Source organism: Macaca nemestrina, chromosome 2, assembly GCF_043159975.1.
Source record: "Macaca nemestrina isolate mMacNem1 chromosome 2, mMacNem.hap1, whole genome shotgun sequence".
Taxonomy (NCBI): Eukaryota; Metazoa; Chordata; class Mammalia; order Primates; family Cercopithecidae; genus Macaca; species Macaca nemestrina.
This window is the reverse complement of record NC_092126.1, coordinates 168930809-168949454: the sequence shown is the minus strand read 5'-3', so window position 1 is coordinate 168949454 and position 18646 is coordinate 168930809. Positions and strand designations below refer to the sequence as shown.

Genomic DNA, 18646 nt, shown 5'->3' with positions numbered 1-18646 from the left:
CTATCTTCAGGTTGCTCTTTAGTAAAATGACGGTAAGTCTCCCTTGTAGTGTCGCTGTGTGATATGTTATTTCTGCTCAATATTCAGTACTCAATTAACCTGTTAATGATAAATTCACACATGTGCAACATGTCTACAGACGTTAAAAACTGTTGTTTTCCTTGAAAATCAACATACATTTTAGCAAGGTATTAATTAGAGCATATGGGATTGATTAATGTGGAAACTAGTTGTGCAATACCAAATGTTTTAACAAACCTTTATTACAACCTGACTATTCATGTCATTTTAAATAACTTTCCTGGTTGTCAGCAGAACCATATTCAGTCTGTTCTTCTACTGTCTCATCCTTAATATCTTCCATAATTTCTCACAGAGAAATAATGAAAAAGCCAGAGTATTAGTAGAAAACATCTGCATCTAGCTTGGCCTTCAGTCAGATATAGAGTCAAACTTGTGATCACAGAATTCTCCTAAATGTTAGTCTCAGAAAATTGACAAGGGCATAATAATTTCTAGGACAGAGTAGTCAAATTCATATCCACCATTGATACTTTCCCATCCTTGATATTAAAGCAGACAAAAGAAGTAGTTCTCACAATAATTTTATAGAGGAAGAATATAGGAATAATGCAGTTTAGGTATTGCTTATTCTGGAATAACTCCTTAATACTAAATTGAGACTAGTGAGAGCTATTCAAAATGCATACACAAAAGTAAAATAAATTTTCAAGAAGCGATCTTTCTTACTTTTCTAGGGACAAACTTTTGAAAAAAATTTAAAAATTTTAAAAGTAAAAGATGTAATAAATTAGCTATAATATCATTTGTAGCTATTGTAATTTATTTTTTATTCATTCACTCAACAAGCATTTATTAAATGCCTAGTCAATGTCAGGCATTGCGTTAGGCACTAAAGACACAGCCTTGAACAGGACGTACTATTCCCTACCTTAAGGATGATTTAGGCAAAACAATCAATGATAATAAAGTGCACATCACAGGAATGCAACGTAAGGCAATTATAATTAGGGAATCAGGGAGGCATTCCATAGAAAATAAGCTTTAAATTGAGACTTGCAAGATTGGTTTTATGTCAGCGGAGGTGAGAAGATGGGGGAAGAAAAAAGTAATGAAGAGTATTCAAAACAAAGAGTAGAACATATGCAAAGACCAGAAACGAGAGTGAGCGTGGTGCACTGAAGGCATGAAAAACACATTTAGTATGATTGGAGCATAGAATGCTAGGGGGAAAGGGGCATGAATCAGTCCAGAAAATGAGACAGGAGCCAGATTGTAAGATTAATATTAAGGAAGTCAGAATACTATTGCAATAATTTAGGTAAGATAAGATGGTACCCCGGATGAGAGTAGTAGTTCTGATATGAAGAAGACTGAACAGATTAAGGACATTCTTAGGAGGAAGATCAAAAGTACCAGGTGATTGACTGCATGTGGAACAGCAGAGGATGTGGAAAAGGTAATGTCAGGTTTCTAATGTCGGCAATTATGTACCAATACTGGAGGTGAGAGCATGTTTGGGGCAAAGAGCTGAGTTTAGAACATGTTGAGTATGAGGTGTCTGTGAGACATCCAAGAAAAGAGGTCTAGAAGGCAGTGCTCAGAGAGAAACCTGAGCTGGAGAAGGATGTGGTGGTCATTCAGATGCAGATGCTAATGAAACCTATGGGAGAAAATGAGATTGCCTGGGAGGACTGTCCAAAGTGAGGAGAGAGCCTAAGAGAGAGTTCAGAGAACATCAACTTTAGTACTGCAAAGGTTAAGTAAGACTAGCATGGCTGCCTCTAATGAGACTTTATACAACCCCCTTCATAATAAGGTCTTACTTTCTACAGCAATTAAGGACTCACACTTCTCTTCTCTCTTTTGACTCTCAAACAAAATTGTAAGATAAGCAGGGTAGGCAACAGGACTTCTTGCAGATAAAAATAATCTAGGTTTCAAGAGGTTAGGCTTGAGGTCGTGGATCTCTTTATTTCCAGATTAGTTTTCTTTCCATACCATTACTCTACTCCCAAGGATTAGTTCCTTACAGCTTCTTCTTTGTTGTTAGCCTGGACTGTTGCCTGCGTGTCATTTTAGAGGGGTGAAACTTTACTGCATTATATTGTATTAAAAATTTCTCCATCTGGAACTGATGAAAGGACAGAAGGGCTAATCTGAGGCAAAATTCGAGAGTGGGAGAACTGTTTCTTAGAGCTTCCAACCTCCCTCATCTCTACCTTACCCCTTCTTTAAAAACTTTTGTCCATTTACTCAATAATTAGTTATTAAGATAATTTGTGGATATGGAAATAAACAAATCTCTACCTTCACGGAGCTTACACAATAGTAGAATGGCAAACATAACAACCAATGCACTAAAAGTTAAGAAAGAGAGGAGTGTGGAACCAGAAGACACCAACGGCATACCTAACCTACACTGAAGAGGGTAAGGAATACTTCTTAGAATAAGTAATATTTCAACCAAGATCTAAAAAATGGTTGAAGTTGACTGTCTTGGCCACTGTTGCAAGGAGAAAACTGATTCAACCAATGAATTTAGAAAATTGCAATGGAAACACATAAGTTAGTGTGCCATCCTTTTGTATTTTTCAAAAAAGAAATCCCAGAATTTGCAAGACTTGATACAAAAAGAATGAATCTCCTCAAACTGTGGAATTCCTGCACTAGTACGGATACAGTTTAGGCTCTGTGTCCCCAACCAAATCTTAGGTTGAATTGTAATCCCAGGGACCTGGTAGAAGGTGATTGGAGCAGGGGGGTGATTTTCCCCATGCTCTTCTGGTGATAGTGAGTGAGTTCCTATAAGATCTGATGTTTTAAAAGTATTTGGCAGTCTCTCTCTTCTCTCTTCTCTCTCTCTTTCTGTCCTCCTGCCACCATGTAAGACATGCCTTGCTTACCCTTCTGCCATGATTATATGTTTCCTGAGGCCTCCCCAGCTGTGCAGAACTGTGAGTCAATTAAGCCTCTTTTCTTTATAAATTGCCCAGTCTCAGGTAGTTCTTTATAGCAGTGTGAAAACAGACTAATACAAGTACTATCCAAGTATAAGAGAGAACATTACTCTCACCTATCTCAACTCATACCATGTAGGCAGGCCCTTAATCTATCTCCTCCTGATTTGAAGGCAAGGAAAGAACTCTACGTATCTTGTCTTATTTATTTTTCAGGACTCTAAGTTATATTATCTCCATTATACAGTAGAGAAAAATCATCTGAAAAATGACACAAATGTGCCTAAGATTTCAAGCCAGTAAATCTTGGAACTAGGTCTTCATTGTGGTCAGTTGGCTCCAAAGCATCTATTTATTCTACCTTGAATACATATACATACATACATATATATATGTATACACACACACACACACACACATATATATATATATATATATTCGTACAGATGGCGTTTCACTATGCTGCCCAGGTTGGCCTTGAACTCCTGGCCTCAAGTGATCCTCCCACCTCAGCCTCCTAAAACACTAGGATTATAAGGCATAAGTCCCCATGGCCAGCCAAGCAGAGTTTTTATTTTTGTTGTTGTTTGTTTGTTTGTTTTGAGACAGAGTGTCACTCTGTCACCCAGGCTGGAGTGCAGGGGTGCAATCTTGGCTGACCGCAACTTCTGCCTCCCAGGTTCAAGTGATTCTCCTGCCTCAGCCTCCCGAGTAGCTGGGACTACAGGTGCCCGCCATCACACCCAGCTAATTTTTGTTTTGTATTTTGAGTAGAGACAGGGTTTCACCGTGTTAGCCAGGCTGGTCTTGAACTCTTGACCTCAGATGATCCACCCTCCTCGGCCTCCCAAAGTGCTGGGATTACAGGCGTGAGCCACTGAGCCCCACCATGTTTTTATAAAGACTTGTGCACAGATGCTCATTGCTACTTTATTTATATTGTCAAAAATTGTAAACAGTCTAAATGCCCATCCTTAAGTGAATGGATAAATAAATTACAGTATATCTATACAGTGGAATACTATACAGCAATAAAAATGGTGAACTATTGATATGTGCTACAACATAAATGGATCTCAAAGTCAATATACTGAGTGAGAGAAGGACAAAACAAGTACAGAAGATTGTATTTTTATAATAGAATTCAAATTTTTATAAAATTCTAGGAAATGTAAGCTACTGTGTAGTGACAGAAAATAGATCTATGGTTGCATAAGAAAACTACTGGGTAAATAAATATATATATATATATATATGAAAGCTGGGAGTGGTAGTGCATACGTATAGTCCCAGCTACTGGGAAGGCTGAGGCAGGAGGATCACTTGAGCCCAGGAGTTTGAGGTTACAGTGAGCTATGATCATGCCACTGCACTCCAGGCTAGTTGACAGAGTAAGTCCCTGCCTCAAAAAAAAAAAAAAAAAAGCAAAAAAAAAAAAAGCTTTCATTTCTCTTGTGTAAACATGTAGGCATTAAATGGCTGGATAACATAGTAAATACACGTTTAACTTTTTAAAAACTGTCAGACTGTCTCCAAAGTGGCTGTACCATTTTACTTTACTGCCAGCAACTTATGAGGCTCCCAGTTTCTCCATATCCTCAAAAATCTTGCTATGCTCAGTCTTTTAAATGTCAGTCATTCTAAAGGATGTGTAATAGTGTCTCATCGTTTTAATTTGCCTTCCCCTAACGATTATTGATATTGCGCATCATTTCACGTGCTCATATACCATCTTTTCCTTTTTTTTTTTTTTGGTGAAGTGCCTGATCAAATCTTTTGCCCATTTAAATAATATGTTGTATATTATGGAGTTTTCAAAGTTCTTTATATTTTCTGGATATAAGTTCTTTATCAGATATATTCTTTGCAAATATTTTCTTAAAGTCTGTGGCTTACCTTTTCATTTTCTTAATAATGTTTTGAAACAGCAGAAGTTTTTAATTTTCATGAAATCGAATTTATCAACTTATTCTTTTATGGGTCATTCATAAATGAATTGTGCACTAATCATCTCCTAACATATACATGAGTTACTTATCTTTTCACTGATGGATCCCAAGTGGCTAGTAAAGTACTAAATACACAGTAGGTACCAATAAACATCTGATGGATAAATTAAAATTTCAAGTAGTGAAAGGAAAATTATAGAAACTTAGTTCATTGGCAGCATAGAAAATAAAATAGCCTCTAGTGCAAAGCCATATTCAATTTTTTGTTATCTGATCTAGTATGAAGTTTGATCAATACAAGGTCCCAAATTTATTAAATCTTGTTAAAGAACCTGATGCTCTCTCTCTAGAGACAATTCTTTCTTCCCCAAAACAGAAATGTGAAATTCTATAGAACTTAAATGTAAAGCAATAAGTCCCCTACCCACCTCTGTGCCTCACTTCACCCCTGACTCAAATGCTATATGAACCCCTGTAAATAAATCAAGGCTGCTGAATTCTCAAAAGCTCTAATTGTGCAACTGTAAATAAGCCTCAGGATGAATTTCAACCAGCAGTGTCCCCAAAATCATTACCTGCAACTATAATCCATTATTTTTCTTTTATAATTAATTTTTCTAACAGGTCAGTACTATTTCTTTTGTTTAAGCGCTATTCCAGCAATCCCATTTTACCAACAACCAATGTCTACTGTAACTATATACATATTTTCTATTAAATACAACAAATACATTCTTATGCAAAACACTAAATCGGGCAGTGAAAGTTTTGCTAATGATTAATAATTTAATATGCTACATTGGTCCTCAACTGCACTTGTCTTGACCATGTGAATTAAGAGTCTAATGGAAATTTATAAGCACCTTGAAGACTTCCAGGTATGTGGGTGCTTAAATAGGTACTCAAAAGATGCTGCTTATTTTCATAGATTTTAACCTCTGAATCAGTGGGAACAATGACAGTTATCAGAGATATAGATAAGGTGGTTAGATAAACACACAAGAGATATGTATGTTAGAGACATACATATTAGAGAGACTATAATAGGGTTGTATACACACTTACATATACCTATATAATGTGTGTGTGTGAGTGTGTGTATTTGCATGCATGTGTATGAAATCAAAATGCAATTCACTGAACACTGAAGACAGACAAAGCAGTCAAGCAGCTGAAAGAATTCACCACACTGATGAGCTTGCTTCCTCAGACAGCTTGCTCCTCAGGCCCTCACTCAAAGTCTCTTTATTCTTTTTAGACACAATTCTAAAGAGTTTGGGTATCTACTTTTCCATCCACAACAGACTAAATGCTGAAAACTCGAGAGCATAGGTGAGCTTGTGTTTGATACTAGCTGCAAGCAGCCTGACTTAGGGAGAAATAAGAACTCTCCTAGAGCCAGTCTGGGGAGTGTCCTGGTGAGGGCACTGAGACCTGCTAGTTAGGAGGAGGTCTAGAGCAAACAGGCAAAATTGCTTGGATGAAGGGTAATCAATCTGAGCCTAGTTCTTTAGGATGAAACCTTTGAGAACTCAATGACAAGGGGATATGGATCCAACAGGAGACTATAGAGAATACAAATTCATTATTTTGCTATACAATGCTAGTTGCTTTTTAAACAATTGTTTCTCTATGAATTTTACTACCAGGCTTTTCTGAACCATTCTGTGTGAATTCAATACTGCCTGGATTTTTAAAACCACTTCTGACACTACAAACCAGACAAATCTTTTTTAAAAGATAATAAGAAGATGGGGCCTTGCATTTCTCATAAAAGGAAAATGACTCCACCAAAAGCGTATTCATTACACACTTTGAGGCATGAATTCAGGGAAAATTAGACTGAATATGAGATTACCATCCTCACTTTCTGAAACACTCCCGGCGCTGTCACCAGAGTTCTTAATTCAAATATTTACTCTTGATCTAAAAATATCTTAGTCCAAGAAACTGAATGATTACTCCACAGTTAAAGTATATTTAGTGATCTGAGAAAGGAGAAGTTTCATTTCACTCAAGCAAATGGTTTTAGTACCCCAACCAATTAATAGCTTCATCATGTGGGAGCTATGATTATAAAGGAATGGGATTAATTTTTTAAACAAATCTATAGCCTTCTAACAAGGGCTATTTTTCACAATGTCACCTTGGAAGAAAGTTACTCCAGGGATACTGTCATTACTTCAGAGTTGGGACCTTACCTTTAGAATTGGTTCATGAGGAAAAAAAAAACACTTTATGCTTCACAGTTACCCTCCCCACCTAATACTCCATATCCCTGATTACCAACTTTGAATATTCCTCATTTACACTGATCAACCAAAAGCCTACTCCTGGAGATTGGTATCACGGCCTATTTATCCGAGGCTTTGCTGGGAGGGTGGGGGATGAAGATGGTTTATAGGAATTAAGAGAGTCTATTTTTAATTATTGCATCTGTGAAACATATGAAATTCCTTTGGCCAAAAATGCAATATAAAACTGAGATTATCAAGGGCCTTTTCGTGGGACGAGTGAAATGGAGAAAAAAGTCTCCATGACAAAATAGAGGACTTCAAGGAATCCTTTTTTCTTCTGAGGTTTGCATGTGTGTGTTTCCGGCTTGACTCTCACCTGAACTGCTCTTTCATAATCTACTGTAGTCATTCGGTACCTGGAATCTGGGAAAACTCCAACCTTACCCCAGCACTTGTGCAATAACACAGTAAGGCACATGGAGTCAAGTTTAAGCACCTAGTCCAGGGTTCTTTGCACCCTGTGGGCCTTCAGTAAGTACTTGTTGATTGACTGAATGTGTGGCTCACTATCAATGTGAATTAACTATATACATATTGCATTAAAATCAAACAACCCAAATACTTTCTAGCTCTCCGGAAGTAATGCATCTAATTGACAGAACCACTCTTATGCTTCCTAATCCCCACTTCCTCCAAACCAAATCAAAGGAAGAGAGAGAATATGAAGAAGCGAAAACGAACATAAGAAAAACAATTAGCTGATGCACTCTGCAAAGCCTGTAATATTATCTAGAATGACAGCATAGCCATTGTTCGTGCTGCCAGAGCCCTGCGTGTTTGCTAGCTCACCCGAGGTCCTGGGAGAATAATAAACTAAGCAGATTAGATGTAGACTGATGCCTCCATGCCACCACCAACTCACACAACACACACACTGTTCTGAGTGTCTGAACACATGCGGGCAGGTAAACCCAGAAAATGGGCACTCCATGTTGGCAGGAGGAGAAGAGGCTGCCAACAAACAGGGCCTGTTTATTATTTAACAGTTGGTACTGCTAGAGGCCTGGCACCGCTATAGAGCACTCTCTGTTTCAGTGCAAGTCAGCCTGATTATGAGAGCGTGTGAGCCAAATCGTGTTTACCATAGTCTGTGAGAACCTCTGTGCCCCCAACAGACATGGAAATTCTTACAATAGCTCTCGTCCAAACAGAAAAATCACTCCTGAGATGGAGGTAAAGGGCCCCACGTGCTTAAATTTTGTCTGATCAGCTGGCTCAGTGTCTCTACATGTAGTTGCTTTTTCCCTGCTCAAGACAAGTCATTCCTCTCTAATGATACAGTTTCTAATCCTCTGCCTTTGGTTACTTTACCTTGGGACCTAAATCAACCAAATAATATGTCAATCACCCATCTACTGATATTGCTTATGCTGTCCTGCAGGCTTTGGCTTTTCAGCAAAAGAATCTGCTGCCCAGGACGGCTACCTCCTGCTTCTCCTTCGCCAGGGCTGCCTCTGCAGTAAGTCTCTTCTCTGCCAATGTGGGCCACAGGTGGATGCCTTCCTACAAATCCAATCAGCGGGATAATGTGCTACTATCACAAGAGTGGACCTTAATGACAAAGAGCCCTGCTTAGATGGTCACCCCATTAACTTTGATTTGATTATTCTGCCCCAGCAGAACACTTGGCTTCACAACCACAGATGGCAACAGCCCAACGTAAAACCTGTAGAGAAAGTAGTCATGTTGGGTTCATACATTTTCAAAATATTAAATTTCATGTAAAAATATAAACATGATAAGTATTGAGAGAGTCCCTGGTTCCCTAGGAAAGCAATGTTTTCTTTTCTTTTTTCTTTTTTTTTAATAAACCAAGGTCAGAGCACATAAGACAATTGTGCTAACTAGGCAACAGGGATAATGTAATCATTTCTTTTGAAATTCAACATAAATCAACATTTCTTTTAAGTGTAAGAACCTGGTTTTTATCTTCCATATACAAGCAAGGCAATCTTTGATACTTTATGTGACTCTATACAATACAACTGTTTATAAATTCAAGATAAAATTGGCTCTATATAAGCTAGTTCAATATTTTGAAATTTAATTGTACCTTGGATACACTTCCTCTGTGACCACAAGTAAATCATTAAAATGCTTTCTACCAATGAGAATAAAGGCATAGCAAACTATAAGTCTTACCTGAAACTGTATGCAGTGATTGTTTTGTGTTTTGTTTTCTAATTGACAGTTGATATTTATATGCTAAATTATTCAAATATGATTTGTTTTTAATTAAATCCTCAACTTTGCCACTAAAGGAAAATGATATATGCTTTGTATTGTTAAGTAAATACATAATTTTATACTTTCCATGTTATTATGGTTTTCAAAGAAAGTAGTTGTCCCTAGGTCACAGATTATATACACATACATAGCAAAAAAACTTTACAAGGAAAATATGAAAAAATAATTGCCTAGCTCGGATCAAGTGAACCCCTAGTTTATTTTAATCATCTCCTCTACTGAGGATCTGATAAGAGATGCTTAATAAACAGCCCCAAATTAAGGCAGTAGAATCAGGAAATCTTTCTTTTTTTTGAGACAGAGACTTGCTCTGCTGCCCGGGTTGAAGTGCAGTGGCGCGATCTCAGCTCACTACAACCTCCGCCTCCTGGATTCAAGCTGTTTTCCTGCCTCAGCCTCCTGAGTAGCTGGGACTACAGGTGCCTGCCACCACGCCTGGCTAATTTTTGCATTTTTAGTAGAGATGAGGTTTCAACATGTTTGCCAGGCTGGTGTTGAATTCCTGACCTCAAGTGATCTGCCTGCCTCAGCCTCCCAAAGTGCTGGGATTACAGGTGTGAGCCACCGCGCCCAGCCAAAATCAGGAAATCTTTCCCCAAACATCCTGCATATAGCAACATTCATAACTACTACTTTATGGCAGAATAATGGACCCAATTATAGGTTCACATGGAAAAAGTTGGTATTTCAACCATGACCAAAATATAAACGGGATTTTTCATAGCGAGTAGATAAAAGGTGGTGTGTTCATCTCTGTGCTGAGATACTTCATCATAACTAGTAAGAAACATAGTAATAGCTCACATTCATTAAGAGGTATGCTGTAAGAGCTTAATATGTATACACACATTTAACCTTCATAACAACCTTTATTTTTTAGTGACTACTATTTACAGTGATTACTATTTTTTTCTCCACTTTACAGATGAGGAAACTAAAGCACAGAGTGGTTAAGTAACTTGCCCAAGGTCCTGCATTATGTAAATAAAGGGGCTAAAATTTGAACTAAGGTGGTCTGGCTCCAGAGTCAAAGTGTAATCACTGTGTTCTGCTTCTCATAATAATGATCATTCTTTCTGAGGCTTGTGTTCAATTTAAAACTGTATATTCCCTGAGGCTGTCGAATGTTAGAGCTGAAGAAATTTAAAATGATCTAACCCATGACCTAAAGATCCAGGTGGAGAGAAGATGTTTGGGAAGATGGTGTAGCCTCGAAATTCTGTGGATAGGCACACTTATCAGGGAAAAGAAATGAACCAGTGATCTAGTCCAAATGTCTCAGTTGAGAGATTAAAAAAAAATAAGGCCACAAAGCAATGGCTGTAAATGCTGCATAGTTTAAGGGAGCAATATAAGAAGAACGAAGCCCAGAAACCAGGGCTGTTTCCATTATCCTGTCTACCCAAACTCTCTTAGGTGGCTCCCCTAAAGGCAGAAGAAATCTGTGTGAGGGATGCCGAGGCAGCCTGTATCTCTACTTGGCTCCACGTGACTCAGTAAAGCAAATCACTGAGACAAGATAGCTACTGATGGAAGAAAGAACAGAAACTCTAGTGTGATGTTTTCTTGACTATTCAATGCTAATGGAAAAAAAGTTGGGAACATATTTAAGAGGTAAGAAGAAATAAAATTGTCTCTTTACAAAGTTGACTGATTTATTCATTTAGCAAATACACACACAGGTATACACACACACACACACACAATTTATTTATTTTAGTGATAGTCCAGAAGTTTTCTGAATTTCTTTTGTATTTCTCTTGAGTCTTTTCTTGTAATTTATATTTACCTAAAATTTATCCCTTATGTTCAAATTTTTCCCATATATATATATACACATATATACACACACACACACACACATATAAATATATATAAGGTATTCATTATAATCATTTCAATTTCCTCCATTTCTCTGGTTATTTCCCCATTGTATTGTAATTTTGTACATTTGTGGGATTTCTCATTTAGTAATTAAATCATGTGATATTGGTTTGTTTATTGTTCTGTTATTCTCTTTGAAACAACCAACTCTTTGATTTATTAGTGTGTCTCTTTTTTATTTTCTAATTCCTTAACTCCTGACTTTTTTTTTTTTTTTATCAATTCCTTCTTTCTACTTTGCAGATTTGTTTTTTGTTCTTTTAACCAACTTCATGAGATGAATGGTAATACGTTTATAATTATTTTCTTTCCTGTAACAGTCGTGTTTAAAGATATGGATATTCCTCTGAACACTATTTTATCTATATCTATACATACTTATTTTCTGTAAATTCTGTAATGCCTCTTAAGCAACAAATTAATTTAAAAAGTTGTTAGTCTTTTTTCTTATCAATTCTCATGAGCTCTTACTTTTTTGAGATACTATTTTTGTCTGAGATATGAGTTGCCAATCAAAATGATCACTTTTTCATATCATATAAAAACTGTTTTTAAAATTTTTATTTGCTTGAATTTTCTTATTCACAATTCTGGTAATATCAGTAGAAGTTCTTCTCCTTCCTCTCCCAACTTTTTGCTTCTTATATGGCTTTTGGTCCCATTACAGTTTTATTTTCTTTTTCCATTTCCTTCTTGCTCTCTCACAGACAATTTTATTTCTCCGTATTTGTCTTATCACTTATTTGATCCTGTTTATCTAGTTTTTGACATTTTATTTTATTTTATTTTCTGAGACAGAGTCTTGCTCCGTTGCCCTAGCTGGAGTGCAGTGGTGCGATCTCGGCTCACTGCAACCACCACCTCTCAGCTTCAAGCGATTCTTCTGCCTCAGCCTCCCGAGTAGCTGGGATTACAGGCGCCCGCCACCATGCCCGGCTAATTTTTGTATTTTCAGTAGAGACGGGGTTTCACCATGTTGGCCAGGCTGGTCTCGAACTCCTGACCTCAGGTGATCCACCCGCCGCAGCCTCCCAAACTGCTGGGATTACAGGTGTGAGCCACCGTGCCTGGCCTTGACCTTTTATTTTAAAGAGGCCATAATGTCTTCTATTTATTTGCTAGTATGGAAAATAGATATTATTTCCTTGTAAAATTCTTCTGGTATATGTTTTGATCTGGTTTCTTTGTATTACTTTTGTTTTTGTTTAATGCTATTAGCTTTGCTTAGCTGATAGCTAAGTATGGGTCCAATATAGGTTCCTTTCTGATTATTTTTCATTTTTCACTGAGTTAATTCTATCAGCTGTTTGCTGCAGGAAAGAGGCTGGCAAAGTAAACTGAGGACGTCAGGGAGTTTCATTTTGGTGCCATATTTCCTGCTATGTTTTACCTTTCTCACCAACTCGATGTGCACATTGTTCAAGAGATATGGCTCTGCTTAGTGTTCTCAGTGTCCTGTTTTCCCCATTTAGATTAGTGGGAGTTCCGAAGGGCTTGCACAAAGTCCTGCCTGTTATACATTTTCCAAATCATGATCTAATATTTCTTTATTTCTCTTCTCCTGAAGGTGATCAACAGTGGCAAAAGCTGGTGTGGTTTATCATCTCTACCTTGCCACCCATGCATCCTGCTTTTGGCACATGTGGCAGGCTGGTGTCATTCCTCATTCACTGCTACCTCCTCTGTTATCCTCTGTTGTAGAACAAGCCTTGGCAACTCTTCAGCAGACCACCTATAGCCTCACACTTTCCTGTTGCATGTAAGTAACTGGAGCATGTGTCCCTCAGGGTCATTCTATCAACTTTTGGATGTTCTGCCTCCTGCCTATATTTAAAATACTCTAAACACTGTCTCTGTTCTAAATTTCATAATAACCCATGGTTTCTGATTTGAGATTATGCCTGCCTTCTATAAGAAAAGGCTTTTTATATGCATCTCATTTTTTGTTTGTTTGTTTCACAGGAACATATGGGCCAGTATTACATTGCTTTTTCATCCATGGCCTCCTAATTGGCAAAAACAAAACTTCACTTATTAGCTCCTCTCCAACCCTTCTCTCAATCAAGTCCTTGCCCATCCTTGTCCTTAAACCCGGACTAATCCCTTGTAAGGTGTCAACTACAGCATTCACATTCATTGACCATTTATATTTCCCCTCATAAGCATATTTGCATTTAAATAGGAGATTTTAAAAATCTAAACTAAACTTTAGACTACCAGATGAAGTTATAAATTAAAACTTTGATTGTGGAATGACAAATAACATGGTATATGTGGAAAAGAAGTTAGAGGACCCAATTAGTGTCTGTAAAATGACCTCATGTGAATAATAAAGTTATGTTTGAGTTGCTTTAATCTTTAAAATTAGCTTCTGCAATGTCTCATTGTTTTCTATAATAGAAGAGTAATAGGAAAAGGAGTCATTTGTTGTAAGTACATTTTCTAGTTGCCTGTTTAAGCAGTTTACTTTTAAACTTTAAGATGAAAATCTTTACAATGAGTTCCTATTTTCTGAAACAAATAAGTGACTTGACATGGTAAAAATGTACTGGAGTGAGTAGTTCTGGATTCTTAAGCTCTTTCTGTTAGTTATTATTAATAAAATTTCGACACATCATTTAGCCTACCCAAGAGTCAGTTCTCCCATCTATAAAATAGGAATAGCAATACTTCCTTTCTTGCAATATAAGTTTTCTGTGAGTGGAAAATGACATAATACATGTCAAAATACTTTGTATACTAACAACTAGAAAATGATAAGAGCCTTAATATTCAAAGATAATCCAAACAGAATATTACACTACTATCAAAGATAATAGAGGCTCACAGGGCAGGTATATAAATACTTTCATTATTCTTTTGTATGTTTTTTCCTAGTGGTTTAGCCAAAGTACTGACTTCTATTTCAGTTCTCATTGCCATCAGTGAATCTGCCTCTAGAAAAAACACTTTCTGTCTTCCCACCTCCTCTTCTCCAGTACATTTGTATAGTTTCTTTGGTATGTTTTCTGTGGTTTCAAATTGGCTGCAAAAGACTGCATAGAGTAATGAAAAGAGAAAGCAGCTTTGGAGTCAGACAGACCTGGTTTGAATCCTGACTCTGTCTTTGTACTCACCATTTAACATCCCTGAATCTGTTTCCTTATCCATAAAATGAATTTAATCACTGATACCCTGCAGGGCTATCTAATATGTGAAGTTCTTGGATTTCATCAAATCTAATTTGCCTTCTTAAAAGTATATTTTGCTTATTTCTATGTTTTTAATTGAAGCGTTATGACATTTGACAATGGATATATTGCTGCACTGTGATCAATAATTATTTTATTCAATGAATCATTTCACTTTTTTTCTAAATGTCACCATAGAATCTAGTTTCCTTAAAATCTACTTTTTGTTAATTTTCTTGACTAATCTTATAGTTCCAATAGGTTCTCTGCTTCAATCAGCTTCCTTTTGTCTAAACTTCTTCTGTTTTCTCTTGTAAAATAATTTATCCTAATTTAATTATTTACAACAGAGACCATATCTTCTTTGGTCATAATGCATCGAATATTCTGTAAAAACCACATCACTATCAAGCAATAATTATGTATGTGAATGTTATAGATCTCATAGAACTTATCCACTCTGCCTTAGCTTATTCTTAGAAGATCACAGATTACTATCATATAGCATTTGTATAACTCTTTATCATTTGTGAACCTTTCATAATTATTTAATGGAGGTCTTCAAACTACTAGTATAGATTGATTTTGTTGTTTCCATTTTTGGGAAGGGAAAACAAAGAAGGAATGATGAAAACTTGTCAGATATATCCCATGTCACCAGGAAAAACAGGATTAGTACTCAGTCTTATTCTCTGATCTGCTGACATTGTGTTGAGCTAGCATTTTCCTAGCATGAAAGGAAGAAATATCTATTCATTTCCAATTATTATTTTTTTGGAAAAGGTATTATGGAGATGGTTCTTTTTATGTGGAACTTGGGAGAAAGGGGAAGGTAAACCAAATGCTAGGGCCAGAGAGCAAGAAGGAGGTAAAAGGGATCCAATTCGTGGTGGGTGAATCCTCATCCATCATTACATGACGGAAGTATTTAAAAAGGAAAACTACTATCTCTCCTCATCTGAGGCTTCCTCCAGAACCCTGTAGGAGAGGAAGATACACTGCTGAGTCTTCATTTGGGGAGCAGCAGGAGAAGGCAGTGCCTCCTTAGCCAAATGAACCCTTCCTGACAGCTGTGGGGATATGTGTTTGTGCCACCAGGCCCCTTAGAAAATTATACCTAAAATAACTAATGTTTAGTCAGTCAAAACAACAACAACAACAACAGAAAAATACCAGCTTCAAAGAGAAAGTTATGTGGAGAGAGTAAATAACCCAAACTTAATGTGACCTTCCTAGCATTATTTTAAGGAGGCATTAGGGTACAAAGAGTGAAAAACACCCTGAGGTGTGATTTACAAGTCTTACGTTTAGTTTCAGCAGTTTCACTGTCTAGCTGTGTGGTATTAGACAAGTGGCTTAACCTCTCTGGACCTCTCTGATCCTTCATATTTAAAATGAGGGGGTTGATTACTAAGTGATGTCTAAGAGCCCTTCTAGAGGTAAAAATTCCCCAATCTATGATAATAATAATTAACATTTGATGGTCCTTTACCACCTACAAATGATTTCCACATACATTATCTAATTTGATCTTCATGCCAGTTCTGAGGTAGTATTATTATGATTATGCCCATTTTTAGAAGAGAGATTCAGAAACCACAAAATGGCAGAGTTGGCATTGAACAGATGTTCCCAAGAGGCAAATACCCCTTCAGTAAAAGAAGCAGCTGATGCTAACAAGGATAAGTAAGAGCAGACAATTCAGCCTGTGAGCTCTTGTTTAGGGGTACAACAGAATTTCTGGAAGCTGCACTGGGGTAATGATATTGCACCATGTGGAATGTTATCTGATGATGTATTTATCAAAAAAAACTAATAAAAAGAAAATTAAAAAAAGATACAATAATTGTTACTGCACTACACCCTAATGAATTATTGTGTTCAAGGTTCTTACAAAAAAAAGTAATATTATACTCGGCTTATGTTTTAATTGATTTATTAATATTTTATCACAGGAATGTAATTTAAGCTCCTCATGATTTAGATCTCATAAACCTTTAGCATTTTGCAAATTCAAATTCCAATTTAAAGCCAGGGCGAGCAATTAACTTTTCTATCATCTTGTCAGGGGAGAAGGTTCGTGTTTAATTTGAGACAAAGTGACAGAAATATATATACACTGTATGTATTACTCCAATTTAATTTATGAGTCAGCACCATCCACCTTCAAAATGTAGATTTAATAGAAGAGGAGGAAGAAAAGGCCGTGCTGTCATGATAGGGCTGTAATATCTGCCCTGAATTTCTTACATATTAAAAAAAAAAAAAGTCACTGGTTTGTTGAGATACCAAGCTAGATTGATTGCAGGCCTATTTCCAGTTCTTTTGTTTCACACTCCACTTCCTGATTCTTTTCTCATACAGCAAATAATCTCATGGATATCACAGGGAGCTCCTACCCCCACTTCTACCTCTACTCCCACCCCATCCTCCATTTTCATGCATAGCTGCTTCTACAGGTTTATCCTAAATCTTGACAAGTAAGATATACTATGGTAAATATTGCTTTGAGATCACGTCTTCATCACCTTTCTCATCTTTCCAAAGCCACCTTCTAAGTGCTCTTTACCTAAAACAAACAAACACTAAACCTCCTCACAATTTTATATTTTAATGTGCACGGTGTATCTGGCAAGGTAAAACACTGGCACTTTCCAGTGATCCTTTACAAAATATTTAAGCACAGGATATGAATAAAGAAGCTAACACCACAGAAGGTAGTCAGGTGAACTGTAGGGAAGTACTTCCCCTTGGTGGTTATTAAGCACTGGAACAGGGCTGCGGAGAGAGGTTAAGGAATTCTTACTAGCTCCGTTATACTATAATTCACCAAAGGCACACAATGCTCTATGCTGATGAGATGAGTTACATGACATCTCCTCCCTGGTTCAATCAAAGAAAAGCAATTTACATCTCAAACCAGTTCTCTCATCAGTGGGACATAAAAACTGCAGAACAGAGATGCAGCAAATGTGCTTATTTATACAGAATCAACTCAGTTGCCACTGTTCTTTATTATTTTCCTTCTCTCCCACCTCCCCTGTATGGTGGCCATTTTGAATAGGATGCTTTAAATTCTAAAAGTGAGAAAAAGAACCAAGAACAATTCAGGAACAAAATTAACTAAAGATATCTTGTGCTTCTAACAATCAGTATCCCTTGTGGTGTTAGGCCAATCCCTTTGTTCTACTTAAAAATAAAATCAGATTCCTCTTGCTGGCCACAGGAAAAGAATTAGAAGACGATTAATGGAAAATTCTGGAAAATAGCCTCATAAATGTTTATTCACTTTTCAGGCATACAATGTTGTGGTACATAAGTGAATACAGTGCATTTGTCAAAGAAAGGCTATGTTGAATTAGTGTGAGGTCTTCATTCATAAAACAAGCTTATTTTTACTAATAGTCTCTATTAATCTCAGTTTAATTATATTAGGCATTTTGCACTTGGATACAACGTAAAAATGGCCAAAACTGCATTTACTGCACCTGCTTAAATGTAGTCATATCCCTAAAAACTATTGCAGGGAACAAGCTCCCACAGACATGGCTTTTAGGCAGAATATGGGATTATGGCAGAGGGGTTTAAATACAGGAGGTAAAAATGGTAATCATATTCATCAACAACACAAAGAAGTAAAAACAAGAAGCTCTAGATAATTCTTTTTAGTGGACTCACTAAAATAACAATAACAGCTTGATGAAGAGAAAATGATTGTCGAAAGCTTGTCCATTTTACATTTTCTCTTTACATAGTGCGATAAAAAGGAAGCACCTGCAGTTTCTACTTGTGTGTGTGTTCGTGTGTGTGTGTGTGTGTGTGTGTGATGTTGAAAGAAATCATGGACATCATACTTGCTTTAGGAGCTACTAGTCTAATCTTAAGTGCACATTTCCTACCCTAAAGTTGTATTTGAGCCCTCTAGGACCACCCGTGCAGTGCAGAAACATTCTTCAGCTTAGAAAGTACAGTCTTTGCTTCACACCCTTTTCCTTCATTCAGACACATCAGCATCTTATCACTTTGGACATTGAAGTAAAACAGACTTCTTTGTCATGAATATTTTTAGATAAATTACACCAAAATATCATGTATTTTCCATTTTCTAGTGGAATCTA

General features: G+C 36.8%; 1 protein-coding gene across 41 annotated transcripts in view; it reads right to left on the bottom strand.

Annotated features, from left to right (window-relative positions):
- LOC105470366 (zinc finger and BTB domain containing 20) overlaps nt 1-18646 on the bottom strand; it is an 814500-nt gene that overhangs the window by 503426 nt on the left and 292428 nt on the right. The gene's annotated exons all lie outside the window — the stretch shown is intronic.